Raw genomic sequence first — 15,448 nt, forward strand, 5'->3', positions numbered from 1 at the left:
TTCCACTATTTACCCTTCTATTTGCCATTAAGTGATGGGATCAGACACCATAATCTTAGTTTTCTGAATGTTGAGCTTTAAGCCAACTTTTTCACTCCCTCTTTCACTTTCATCAAGAGGCTCTTTAGTTTTTCTTCACTTTCTGCCATAAGGGTGATGTCATCTGCATATCTGAGGTTATTGATATTTTTCCCGGCAGTCTTGATTCCAGCTTGTGCTTAATCCAGCCCAGCGTTTCTCATGATGTACTTCGCACATAAGTTAAATAAGCAGGGTGATAATATACAGCCTTGACGTATTGCTTTTCCTATTTGGAACCAGTCTGTTGTTTTATGTCCAGTTCTAACTGTTGCTTCCTGACTTCCATACAGATTTCTCTAAGGCAGGAAAATTAGAGCTATCAAGGGAACATTTCCTGCAAAGATTAGCTCAATAAAGGACAGAAATGGTATGAACCTAGCAGAAGCAAAAGATATTAAGAAAAGGTGGCAAGAATACACAGAACTGTACAAAGAAGATCTTCATGACCCAGATAACTACAATGGTGTGATGACTTACCTAGAGCCAGTCATCCTGAAATGTGAAGTCCAGCGGGCCTTAGGAAGCATCACTACGAACAAAGCTAGTGGAGGTGATGGAATTCCAGTTGAGCTATTTCAAATCCTAAAAGATGATCCTGTGAAAGTGCTGCACTCAATATGCCAGCAAATTTGGAGAATTCAGCAATGAATGGCCACAGGACTGGAAAAGGTCAGTTTTCATTCCATCCCAAAGAAAGGCAATGCCAAATAATGTTCAAACAACTGCACAATCGCACTCATCTCACACGCTAGTAAAGTAATGCTCTAAATTCTCCAAGGCAGGCTTCAGCAATACGTGAACCATGACCTTCCAGAGGTTCAAGCTGGTTATCTATTTCTTCTTTATTGACTATGCCAAAGTCTCTGACTGTGTGGATCACAATAAACTGTGGAAAATTCTGAAAGAAATGGGAATACCAGACCCCATGAGCTGCCTCTTGAGAAATATGTATTCAAGTCAGGAAGCAACAGTTGACTATAAATAGTATCTCTGTCATCACCACTTCTGTAAGTCACTATGCTTTATTGAATTTGGGAAATTTTCCTTTATATTGTTTTCAAAAAATATTTTTTTTCCACTAAATAGTTTCTCCTTCGAATTCTTGTTTTTCCAGAGATGTCTCCTGCTTTGTGTATTTTATTTAAACTATATTTTTTCTCTCTGTGTGTGTGTGAGTACTTAGTTACTCAGTTATGTCTGACTTCTTGCCACCCCACGTACTGTAACTCACCAGGCTTCTCTATCCATGTAATTTTCCAGGCAAAATTACTGGAGCAGGTTGCCATTTCCTCCTCCAGAGGATCTTCCCAACCCAGGAATTGAACTTGTGTCTCTTCAGTCTCCTGCATTGTCAGGAAGATTTTTCACTACTTCCCTACAGATTTTCTGTTGACTTCTCATCACATTTACTGATTCTTTTCCTATTTTCAAATCTTTATAAAACCAACCAGTGAATTTTTCTATTTAGTTATTGTAACTTTCAATATCTGGTTTATATCTGGTTTATTTCTTTTTTTTTCTTTTCTCTACTTAGCGTTCCTAAATCTTCACTCTTTTGATCATACTATCCTTTAGTTATATCAACACGTATTCCTTTAGTTCTTTGGATATAACAGCTGCCTTAAAATACTTTGCTAGAGCCAACTTATGAACCATTGACATTGATTTGTTTCTACTGTCAATGCCTATCTTCTTGACTAGGAATCCTGTTTTCCTATTTCTTTGCCTACTTAGTAATTTCTGTATACCAAACATTGTTCATGTTTTGTTACAGAGATTAGGAGTATGTTATTTTCTTCTGAAAAATATGTATTTACAGTCTACTATGTAGTTTAATTACTGGTTGATACCTTGAATGATTTTGTAGGCTTTATTTTTTATTTCATTTTAGAGAAGATCCAAAGTGTTACACAAGCCTCTCAACCTAAAAATTCTGTCTCCTACAGGTTTTGTTTAAGATCTGGTAGAACAAGTCTAGAGAAAGACTTACTACCGGTTAGTCTTTGATTGTAATATGAGACATTTCAAGTGTCTCAGCTGGATTCTCAGGGTCTTAGTCACTTGTTACCTTTGTATGTATGAATGAACTGGAGTTCCACTATTTCTCACACACACCTCTGTTCATGTACATAGTCCGATCCTCAACCAGGGACTCAAACCTCAACACAGAGCTATGGGAACTCCCTTAATATAGTTCCTTTTTTTCTGTAATCAGATTTCACAAGTTCCATCTGATTCAGCTGCTCTAAACTCAGATATCTGCCACTATCCCTTCAAAGTAGAGCTATAACTCTGAATGAGTGCTGACCACTATACCACAAATAGGAAATTGCACCCAGACATATATTTAAGACCATGTGGAGCACAGTTAATTCCTTTATCCTATTTTATCAGTGCTGCAGAATTTCTTGATTTGTTTTATAATAGATAAGAACACTGCTATATATTTTTGTGCATTTGTGATCTTTTAAGGCCATAGGGCTTCCCTGATAACTCAGTTGGTAAAGAATCTGCCTGCAATGCAGGAGACCCTGGCTTGATTCCTGGTTCAGGAAGATCCTCTGGAGAAAGGATAGTCTACCCACTTCAGTATTCTTGGGCTTCCCTTGTGGCTCAGCTGGTAAATAATCTGCCTGGAATGTGGGATACCTGGATTCAATCTCTGGGTTAAGAAGATCCACTGGAGAAGGGAAATACTACACACTCAAGTATTCTCGCCTTGAGAATTCCATGGGGTCGCAAAGAGTCAGACATGACTGAGCAACTTTCACAAGGCCATAGAACTAACTTGGTGCCAGCTACTCTGTCATAACCAGAAGCACAGTTTTAAGTTATTTTAAGCCTCTGTGACTGTTATGACACATCATTTCCTATATTCAATAGTATTATTTCAAAAGACAAAGATTTCTTAAAATCAAAAATTTTCTATTAAACCACTGTGACTAGGCCAGTACAAGAAAAGTTGAATTTTTCCCTTTGATGTGTTTTCCATGGCCATGTGAAAAGCAGATACCACGTAACTAAATTTTGTGATATTAGTTCTCTTATTTGTAGGATGAGGCTCAATATTCTAATATTATCATTTTATTATTAAAGTCAAATTATAAACACCTAAAAACATATGCATACATTAAAAGATGGTACATATTACATATTTAAAGAAAACAATCATCCGTTTAATAACAGAATTCAAAGCCAGAGGCTCCTTCAGATTTAGTATATTACTCAGAATAATGATTCCTAAAGCATTATTTTTATAACATTTACTATTTTCTATGTGTTATAAATATTGCTACTTGATTTTCAAAAATTTTATGATGTAAATTTGTTTGACTGGATGCCTTCAAAGCCAATAAGCAATTACATAATACCAAAACCACGTTCCTTTGATTACTCATATGTTTTCTATCCTTTCAGTCATATATAAAACTCTAATATAAAAGTAGTAGAATCAGTAAATATTTCCTGACACAGTATAAATGGTTTACTGTTAGATACAAGTATAAACGTACATTTTCTATGACAATAACGTGACCTTCCTCCTTATATTGAGTGAACTCCGGGAGTTGGTGAGGGACAGGGAGGCCTGGCGTGCTGTGGTTCATGGGGTCGCAAAAAGTTCCACACGACTGTTGCCCTCTTGCAACACCCACAATCTTACTTGGGTTTTTCCTAACTTGGACCTGAGGTATCTCTTCATGGCTGCTCCAGCAAAGCACAGCCACTGCACCTTACCTTGGACAAGGGGTATCTCCTCACCACCACCCCCCTGACCTTGAAAGTGGAATAGCTTCTCTAGGCCCTCCTGCACCCGTGAAACCACCGTTCCTTGGAAGTGGGGTTGCTCCTCTCAACTGCTGTCCCTGACCTCGGATGTGGGGTAGTCCCTCTCAGCTGCTCCTGCGCTGTGGTAGCCTGGCACTTTCGGCTGCTGCCCCTGATCTTGGATGTGGGGTAGCTCCTCTCAGCTGCTCCTGCGCTGTCCCAGCCTGGCATTCTCGTCCACTGCCCCTTACCTCGGACATGGGGTAACTCCTCTTGGCCGCCGCCCCTCGGGCATGGGGTCCTTCCAGCTTCTTCCTCTGACCTTGGACGTGGGATAGCTCCTCTTGGCCGCTCTTTGTTTGCTGTCGCAGCCACCTGTGCTATGTGCACCGTCGCAGCCGCCACGGATGTAGAAGTACATAATTGCACGGGTCACTAGCTCAAGAAAATATATTTTGATTTTCAAAACAAACCCTAAATTTGTCCAAACGTGAAGGGAAATATTTGGCATAGCGGTGTTCAACACTAGCCTTCTAGAATATTATGTATGACTTTATTTTTATTCTGATTCAGCTGTCTAAAGGTGGAAACAAAATAGAATATAAAGTTTTTAAGTTGGTTAACACGTAAAAGCAACACAAGAGACTTGATAACACAAGGACATTATTAGAAATCTCATTAAAAGGTAAGCAAACTGAAAATTATATGATCATTGGATAAATTGGAGCACTTATTGGATATAGGTTGATCTACTTCAGTATAAGTGGTTTGCTTCAATATAAGTGATTTGGATAAGGAGTGGAGGGAGATAAGGATGAAACAAGCTCTTAATTGTTGAATTTGGGTTCTAGATTCATAGCTGTTCATTACAGTATTCTATTTTTATGTATTTGCTATTTTCAAATAACTTCAAAAAGTTATCAAATTGTTACATGATAGCTTTTATTCTTCTGTGTACTTACTTTTGTAAGTCAGGAGATAAAGCCTTATTAGGGAAGGATGTGGAGGTTTAAGCAGGATATAGCTTAGAATGGATAAGTTAAGTAATAGTATGAAGAGATAACCATGGCTAAACACAGCTATATCAGGAATATTCAAATAACTAAGACCAAACAGAGGAAAGTAAAACAAAGAAAATAAAAATTTGAAGAAGCTGGGTGAAAAGAGAAAAATAAAGTTCAAATAAATATAGACAAACATGTTAGTGGTTTGGAGTAGAACATAGAAGAATATTTTTCTAAATTCCTGCTGGGATCATTTGGTTACATCTCAAAATCATGAAATCCAGACTGATGGGATCATTTCCTCATTGAGGCAGGTTGCAGGTGGCAAGGCAGGAAGAGTTAGTTTGCTCTTGATAGGCTTGTATTTGGACAGAGCAGAAGGTAAAAATTAAGCTTCCTGTTGGAGTGGGCTTTTATCCATTTTATGACAATCTTTTATTACAGTGCATCTCTTTCTCTAAGTTAATGTGTACTATAATTCCATGCATCCTTAGCATTTACGTCTTCTAAAATACCTTCTCTACCCTGAGTATTTATATTTTGATTATTTCTTGTTTCTGTGCATTTTGCTAAACATGACTTTGATTATCTTTACTGAAGCTCGTTTTCTTAAAATGCCTACTTTTAGCTCTATAAGATGGTATTACTTATTTGTCCCTGTTAATTTTCACAACTTTTTCTATTTGCTATGTTCATATTTTTATATTATATAGCTTTGTTCTTCAGAAAGCCAAATGTACTTGGTAATGCTTTTCTCTTCATGAAGGACTGCCAAGTCCCATGGATTTGAGTGTGACTCATTCAAGGAACTAAGCAATAGTGTGGAAAATTATTCTTCACTGTGTCAGACAAATAGTGCTTCTATCAATTAATTTTGCAAAACATGAGAATTATATAAAATACAGAATCTGCAGTTTCATGATTAGTTTCCCATATTAAGTTGCAAAATGTAAGCATTTGCTTATACTGTTGACTATACTATTTTATTCTTCCTTTGCTGCTGCTGCTGCTACTAAATCGCTTCAGTCATGTCCGACTCTGTGCGACCCCATGGACTGCAGCCTACCAGGCTTCTCCATCCGTGGGATTCTCCAGGCAAGAACACTGGAGTGGGTTGCCATTTCCTTCTCCATTCTTCCTTTAGCTTTTGTGAAAAACAAAGTTAAGAAAAAGTACACCTTCTTTTAAGCTGGAGTTTCAGACATTTTCAGAATAGTATATTCTTTTAGTTTTAGCATGTACTTGGTATCTTCACCTATATATAAAGTATTAAAGTACCAGATTTATCTCAAAATTCTTCATAGTCATTTATTTTCTTAACTAAATACAGTGAACTTTAGTCTCTCTGAAACCTATCTGCTGGATCAGAGAGAATAAATATGCCTCAACAACAAAGCAAAACCATGTTGGAAATAGCATTGGACTAAAATGCAAGTGTATTTAATAGACTCTATCCATTTCCCTCTTTATTGGCTTAAAATTTACATCAGGCACAACAAGCAATATGTTTCATGATAAAAATCTGTTGGAAGCAGCAAAGAATGAGCTCAAAATTTGACTCAGGAATTTTTTTCCTTGTATGCATACTTTATTTTCTAATTTGTGAGATTAATTTTGAACAAGACCTTCGGAGATGGCTTGTAATTAAGAGATTAGGCATTGAAAAATGGTCAGGGTCTGAATCTGATGTTTCCACTTATTAGTGTGTGACTTTGGATTTTTTCTTAACCTTTTTAACTTCAACATACAAATAATTATAATGCATAACATATATAAGTTTTGATGAAAATATACATGAAAGTCTATCAAAATATCTGATAAATGTAACAACATGATATTTTCAGACAATTTTTGTCGTACAATATATTCTGATACTGTAAAGAACTATAAGGTATTCATTTAAAATTCAATACTGATACTATAGCTATAATTTTACAGACAGTATTTCCATAAGCTACCACCAAATTGCTTTTGGAGTACCTTGTAGAAGAGTCACAAACACAGACACACAACCTGGTGATTCCACTAGCAAAAATTGGAAAAATCATATAATTACAAAATTTTAAAAACTATTCAACTCTGTTTTGAATTCTCACTTGTGAAGGTCTCCTCTGCTTCCCAGAGTGGAAAATTCTTGGAGAGATGACAACACAGGAAAAAATTTTCCTTTCCAATGCACTTAAAATATAATTCTCTGAGAGGTGTAAAACATTGAAAAAAACCCCAAACTTCAGAAGGATCTAGAGGGTTTTAATACCATCCAGTGGTAAAAATAATATATTTTATTAGTCAACAAGAGAAATATACATTGACTTTGAAGATGAAATATTCACAATATACCTTTCATCAAATTCTGAGAATAATTTCCCATTAGAATTTTAAGATGAAGGAATCCTCACAAGCTATCTGATATAATTAAAAAGTCTGTATTAAATGTCAATAACTACATTAACTATTTTTAATTTTATTCTAAAATTTATCCTTCTAATGTAAATAAGGCATTATCTCTGAATCACTAGGTATTATTTAGTGGATGCAAAATAAAGGAAATAAATAATCTTTTAATTTTGGGTGATGAAACAATAGAAAAAAATAGTTAAAAGTAGGAAAATATTTTCTAGAATGGCTCTAAGATCAGGAATATTGAAATTTAGGTAGAGAGTAATATATATATATATATATATATATATATATATATATATATATATATATAAAGTTATAAAATAAAATTGGCTGTGTTTATAGCACATCCAAGAAAAAAATATATCCTGTACCCTTGTTAGATGAAATAAAAGGATTCAAGTCACAGGGGGAAAAAAAATTGGAAATTTTAATCAATCATAATTTATGGTTCTTCCTACTCTTTGAAGGTGTACAGCTATGAACAAGTAAATATGGGTAGCTAAAACTTATTTATAATTTAGAGCAGTTGAAAAGAATATTTCTGATATGAAAACTAATGGGAACAAAGAGATCTCTCAGTTCAGTTCAGTTCAGTTCAGGCGCTCAGTCGTGTCCGACTCTTTGCGACCCCGTGAATCTCAGCATGCTAGACCTCCCTGTCCATCACCAACTCCTGGAGTTCACCCAGACTCACGTCCATCGAGTCAGTGATGCCATCCAGCCATCTCATCCTCTGTCCTCCCCTTCTCCTCCTGCCCCCAATCCCTCCCAGGATCAGAGTCTTTTCCAATGAGTCAACTCTTAGCATGAAGTGCCCAAAGTACTGGAGTTTCAGCTTTAGCACCATTCCTTCCAGAGAAATCCCAGGGCTGATCTCCTTCAGATGGACTGGTTGGATCTCCTTGCAGTCCAAGGGACTCTCAAGAGTCTTCTCCAACACCACAGTTCAAAAGCATCAATTCTTCGGCGCTCAGCCTTCTTCACAGTCCAACTCTCACATCCATACATGACCACAGAAAAACCATAGCCTCAACTAGACGAACCTTTGTTGGCAAAGTAATGTCTCTGCTTTTGAATACGCTATCTAGGTTGGCCATAACTTTCTTTGCAAGGAGTAAGGGTCTTTGAATTTTAAGGCTGCAGTCATCATTTGCAGTGATTTTGGAGCCCCCAAAAATAAGGTCTGACAGTTCCCACTGTTTCTCCATCTATTTCCCATGAAGTGATGGGACCGGATGCCATTATCTTCATCTTCTGATGTTGAGCTTTAACCCAACTTTTTCACTCTCCACTTTCACTTTCATCAAGAGGCTTTTTAGTTCCTCTTCTGTTGGGGGCCAGAGTGAGGTACTCCGCCCGTGACAAAGGTCATGAGGAAGGAGGCTCGACATACGCAAAGGTGGGATCGAGCCTCAGGAGTCCCCCTGGAACTCCTTGAGTATCTATCCCCATAACCAGAGCCTGCCTACTTTACTACATTGTGCTCTCACCTACATCTCTGACTTTACGGGGGGCTGTCCCCCACCACCTCTTTCGGAGAAGGAGTTAACCTAGAGCTCCAGTTAATAATAATTCCTGGGCGTGATAAGAGTGTTTTAACCTACAAACTCCTCTGAAGGTTCTCTAGCCTGCCTGACAGGCTTGTCCGGCCACATGTGATTGCTCACAGCCTCCCAACCGTGAGAGGCACGAGATGCTTTAAACCTTCTAAAAACAGGTTCCTTAGAAAAGTTAGAAAAGTATTAGTATAAGTATAATGGACTGATTAGAAATTGTATTGCTGAAGGGTTTTTCATTTGTTGAGCCAATGTTTGTTGCTAAGTCTCCACATCCCCTGCCCTTACACACATTAATGAATATATAGAAGAAATAAGTATTAACCTTTGACATTAATCACGTTAGACCTTAGGCTAAGTAAATTCTTTCCTTAACTAAAACCCACTACACCGTCACCCTATAGGAATGTAACTTTATTTGGGTAGCGTCTGTTTTAAGAATAATCACCCCTGGAGAAATAAGTGTCCTGGTTGACTGACCGCTGTCACAAGGAGAGGGTCATAAATTGTCAGCAGGCCCCCCTGGCCAGAAGATGATGTAACACCCCTAAGACCTCTGTATACATTTGTATGAAGCACCTGACTTTGATAAAAGTCAGGACTGCTGACCCTGCGTGACTTTTGCATAACATCTCAGTGTATAAAAGTAGACCATGGAAAATAAAGAATTGGAATCAGTTTCTCGAAATACTGGTCTCCCCATGTCGCTCTCTCTCTCACTCTGGTTGAGTCTCCATCTGGAGCGCGGAACCCGCCATGCTTACTAATTATGCCTGGGCTTCTAAGATCCGACGGGGAGGCCTCAGTGTCTCCGCTCCTTCGGGAGAACGGAAGGACGCCTGCGGCCTACGTAAGTGGTGCAAACTTCTTGTCTTGAAGTTTTATTGGTCTCCCGCGTAAACCAAGCTACTCAGCCTCTTTTCTCCACTGAATTTTCCTACTGAGCTATCCTCATCCTATTACTCTTTATATCTTTGATAAAATATTTAAATAAATAGGTCGCCGATGCCGTCCCCGCTTCGAATACCTTGGATCAGCTGGGGCAGGACCCCGGCACTCTTCACTTTCTGCCATAAGGGTGGTGTCATCTGCATATCTGAGGTTATTGATATTTCTCCTGGCAATCTTGATTCCAGCTTGTGCTTCTTCCAGCCCAGCATTTCTCATGATGTACTCTGCATATAAGTTAAATAAACAGGGTGACAATATACAACCTTGACGTACTCCTTTTCATATTTGGAACCAGTCTGTTGTTCCATGTCCAGTTCTAACTGTTGCTTCCTGACCTGCATACAAATTTCTCAAGAGGCAGATCAGGTGGTCTGGTATTCCCATCTCTTTCAGAATTTGCCACAGTTGATTGGGATCCACACAGTCAAAGGCTTTGGCATAGTCAATAAAAAAGAAATAGATGTTTTTCTGGAACTCTCTTGCTTTTTCCATGATCCAGTGGATGTTGGCAATTAGATCTCTGATTCCTCTGCCTTTTCTAAAACCAGCTTGAACATCTGGAAGTTCACAGTTCATGTATTGCTAAAGCCTGGCTTGGAGAATTTTGAGCACTACTTTACTAGCGTGTGAGATGAGTGCAATTGTGTGGTAGTTTGAGTGTTGTTTGGCACTGCCTTTCTTTGGGATTGGAATGAAAACTGACCTTTTCCAGTCCTGTGGCCACTGTTGAGATTTCCAAATTAGCGGGCATATTGAGTACAGCACTTTCACAGCACCATCTTTCAGGATTTGAAGTAGCTGAACTGGAATTCCATCACCTCCACTAGCTTTGTTCGTAGTGATGCTTTCTAAGGCCCACTTGACTTCACATTCCAGGATGTCTGGCTCTATGTCAGTGACCACACCATCGTGATTATCTGGGTCATGAAGATCTTTTTTGTACAGGTCTTCTGTGTATTCTTGCCATCTCTTCTTAATATCTTCTGCTTCTGTTAGGTCTATACCATTTCTGTCCTTTATCGAGCCCATCTTTGCATGAAATGTTCCCTTGGTATCTCTATTTTTCTTGAAGACATCTCTAGTCTTTCCCATTCTGTTGTCTTTCTCTATTTCTTTACATTGATCGCTGAAGAAGGCTTTCTATCTCTTTTTGCTATTCTTTAGAACTCTGCATTCAGATGTTTATATCTTTCCTTTTCTCCTTCGCTTTTCGCTTCTCTTCTTTTCACAGCTATTTGGAAGGCCTCCCCAGACAGCCATTTTGCTTTTTTGCATTTCTTTTCCATGGGAATGGTCTTGATCCCTGTCTCCTGTACAATGTCATGAACCTCATTCCATAGTTCATCAGGCACTCAATCAGATCTAGGCCCTTAAATCTATTTCTCACTTCCACTGTATAATCATAAGGGATTTGATTAAGGTCATACCTGAATTTTCTAGTGGCTTTCCCTACTTTCTTCAACTGAAGTCTGAATTTGGCAATAAGGAGTTCATGATCTGAGCCACAGTCAGCTCCCGGTCTTATTTTTGTTGACTGTATAGAGCTTCTCCATCTTTGGCTGCAAAGAAAATAATAAATCTGATTTTGGTGTAGACCATCTGTTGATGTCCATGTATAGAGTCTTCTGTTGTTGGAAGAGGATGTTTGTTATGACCAGTGCCTTCTCTTGGCAAAACTCTATTAGCCTTTGCCCTGCTTCATTCTGTATTCCAAGGCCAAATTTGCCTGTTACTCCAGGTGTTTCTTGACTTCCTACTTTTGCATCCCAGTCCCCTATAATGAAAAGGACATTTTTTTTGGGTGTTAGTTCTAAAAGGTTTTGTAGGTCTTCATAGAACCGTTCAACTTCAGCTTCTTCAGTGTTCCTGGTTGGGGCATAGACTTGGATTACTGTGATATTGAATGGTTTGCCTTGGAAACGAACAGAGATCATTCTGTCTTTTTGAGATTACATGCAAGTACTGCATTTTGGAATCTTTTGTTGACCATAATGGCTACTCCATTTCTTCTGAGGGATTCCTGCCCACAGTAGTAGGTATAATGGTCATCTGAGTTAAATTCACCCATTCCAGTCCATTTTAGTTCACTGATTCCTAGAATGTCGACGTTCACTCTTGCCCCCTCTTGTTTGACCACTTCCAACTTGCCTTGATTCATGCCTGACATTCAAGGTTCCTATGCAATATTGCTCTTTACAGCATCGGACCTTGTTCCTATTACCAGTCACATCCACTGCTGGATATTGTTTTTGCTTTGGCTCTATCCCTTCATTCTTGCTGGAGTTATTTCTCCACTGATCTCCAGTAGCATATTGGGCACCTACTGACCTGGGGAATTCCTCTTTCAGTATCCTATCATTTTGGCTTTTCATACTGTTCATGGGGTTCTCAAGGCAAGAATACTGAAGTGGTTTGCCATTCCCTTCTCCAGTGGACCACATTCTGTCAGTTCTGTCCACCATGACCCACCCATCTTGGCTTGCCCCACGGGCATGGCTTAGTTTCATTGAGTTAGACAAGTTTGTGGTTCTCATGTGATTATATTGACTAGTTTTCTGTGAGTATGGTTTCAATGTGCCTTCCGTCTGATCCGCTCTTGCAATACCTACCATCTTACTTGGTTTTCTCTTACCCTCGGCGTGGGGTATGTCTTCACGGCTGCTCCAGCAAAGTGCAGCTGCAGCTCCTTACCTTGGATGAGGGGTAACTCTGCACTGCCGCCCTTCCTGACCTTCAATGTAGGATAGCTCCTCTAGGCCCTACTGCGCCCATGCAAGAGATCTCAAGTTTTTCCCATTCTATAGTTTTCCTCTATTGCTGATTGCTGGGAAATAGATGGGAAATAGTGGAAACAGTGTTAGACTTTATTTTCTTGGGCTCCAAAGTCACTGCAGATGGTTACTGTAGCCATGAAATTAAAAGACGCTTACTCCTTGGAAGGAAAGTTATGACCAACCTAGATAGCATATTCAAAAGCAGAGACATTACTTTGCCTGGGAGATCGGCCCTGGGATTTCTTTGGAAGGAATGATGCTAAAGCTGAAACTCCAGTACCTTGGCCATCTCATTCGAAGAGTTGACTCACTGGAAAAGACTCTGATGCTGGGAAGGATTGGGGGCAGGGGGAGAAGGGGACGGCAGAGGATGAGATGGCTGGATGGCATCACTGACTCAATGGACGTGGGTCTGTGTGAACTCCAGGAGTTGGTGATGGACAGGGAGGCCTGGCGTGCTGCGATTCATGGAGTCGGGAAGAGTCAGACAAGACTGAGCGACTGAAATGAACTGAACTGAACTGAAGAAGGCTTACTTATCTCTCTTTATCTTACTTACTTACCTTACTTACTTATCTCTCTTTATCTTACTTATTCTTTGGAATTTTGCATTCCAATGGGTATATCTTTCCTTTTCTCCTTTGGCTTTCAGTTCAGTTCAGTCAGTCACTCAGTCCTGTCCAACTCTTTGCGATCCCATGAATCATAGCTCGCCAGGCCTCCCTGTCCATTACCAACTTCCAGGTTTCACTCAGACTCAAGTCCATCGAGTCAGTGATGCCATCCAGCCATCTCATCCTCTGTTGTCCCCTTCTCCTCCTGCCCCCAATCCGTCCCAGTATCAGAGTCTTTTCCAATGAGTCAACTCTTTGCATGAGGTGGCCAAAGTACTGGAGTTTCAGCTTTAGCATGATTCATTCCAAAGAAATCCCAGGGCTAATCTCCTTCAAAATGGACTGGTTGGATCTCCTTGAAGTCCAAGGGACTCTCAAGAGTCTTCTCCAACACCACAGCTCAAAAGCATCAATTCTTCGGCACTCAGCCTTCTTCACAGTCCAAGTCTCACATCAATACATGACCACAGAAAAACCATAGCCTTGACTAGACGAACCTTTGTTGGCAACGGAATGTCTCTGCTTTTTAATATGCTATCTAGGCTGGTCATAACTTTCCTTCCAAGGAGTAAGCGTCTTTTAATTTCATGGCTGCAATCACCATCTGCAGTGATTTTGGAGCCCCAAAAATAAAGTCTGACACTGTTTCCACTGTTTTCCCATCAATTTCCCATGAAGTGATGGGACCAGATGCCATGATCTATGTTTTCTGAATGTTGAGCTTTAAGCCAACTTTTTCACTCTCCACTTTCACTTTCATCAAGAGGCTTTTGAGTTCCTCTTCACTTTCTGCCCTAAGGGTGGTGTCATCTGCATATCTGAGGTTATTGACATTTATCCAGGCAATCTTGATTCCAGCTTGTGCTTCTTCCAGCCCAGCATTTCTCATGATGTACTCTGTATATTTGCCTGTATCTTCTCTTCTTTCTCAACTATTTGTAAGGCCACCTCAGACAACCATTTTGCTTTTTGCATTTCTTTTTTTTGTGGATGGTCTTCGTCACTGCCTTCTTTATAATGTCACAAACATCTTTCCATAGTTCATGCACTCTATCAGATCTAATCCTTTGAATCGATTTGTGACTTCCACTGTATAATCGTAAGGTATTTGATTTAGGTTATAACTGAATGGTCTAGTGGTTTCCCCTACTTTCTTCAATTTAAGTCTGAATTTGACCATAAGAAGTTCATGATCTGTGCCACAGTCAGCTCCTGCTCTTGTTTTTCCTGACTTTATAGAGCTTCTCCATCTATGGCTGCAAAGACCATAATCAATCTGATTTTCGTATTGACCATCTGGTCATGTCCATGTGTAGAGTCTTTTCTTGTGTTGTTGGAAGACGGTGTTTACTATGACCAGCGCATTCTCTTGGCAAATCTCTGTTAGCCTTTTACCTGCTTCACTTTGTACTCCAAGGCGAAATTTGCCTGTTACTCCAAGTATTTATTGACTTCCTCCTTTTGCATTCCAGTCCCTATAATGAAAAGAACATCTTTTTTGGGGTGTTAGTTCTAGAAGCTTTTGTAGGTCTTCACAGAACCTTCAACTTCAGCTTCTTCAGCATTACTGATTGGGGCATAGACTTGGATTACTCTGGTATTGAATGGTTTGCCTTGGAAACAAACAAGATCATTCTGTCATTTTTGAGATTGCACCCAAGAACTGCTTTTGACTCTTTTGTTGACTTTTATGGCTACTCCATTTCTTCTAAGGGATTCTTGCCCACAGTAATAGACATAATGGTCATCTGAGTTAAATTCACCCATTCCAGTTCATTTTAGTTCACTGATTCCTAAAATGTCAATGTTCACTCTTACCATCTCCTGTTTGACCATTTCCAATTTGCCTTGATTCATGGGTGTAACATTCCAAGTTCCTATGCAATACTGCTCTTTATAGCATTGGACTTTATTTCCATCACCTGTCACATCCGCAACTGAATGTTGTTTGTCTTTGGCTCTGTCTCTTCATTCTTTCTGGAGTTATTTCTCCATTAATCTCTAGTAGCATATTGGGCACCTACTGACCTGAGGAGTTCACCTTTCAGTGTCCTATCTTTTTGCCTTTTCATACTGTTCATGGGTTTTCAAGGCAGGAATACCAAAGTTGTTTGCCATTTCCTTCTCTAGTGGGCCACGTTTTGTCAGAAATCTCCAGCATGACCCTACCTACATCTTGGGTGGCCCTACCAAGCATGGCTAATTGTTTCATTGAACTAGACAAGGTTGTGGTCCATGTGATCAGTTTTGTTAGTTTTCTGTGATTATGACTTGAGTTTGACTATCCTGTGGGAGTTAGT

Source organism: Bos javanicus, chromosome 2, assembly GCF_032452875.1.
Source record: "Bos javanicus breed banteng chromosome 2, ARS-OSU_banteng_1.0, whole genome shotgun sequence".
Classification (NCBI taxonomy): domain Eukaryota; kingdom Metazoa; phylum Chordata; class Mammalia; order Artiodactyla; family Bovidae; genus Bos; species Bos javanicus.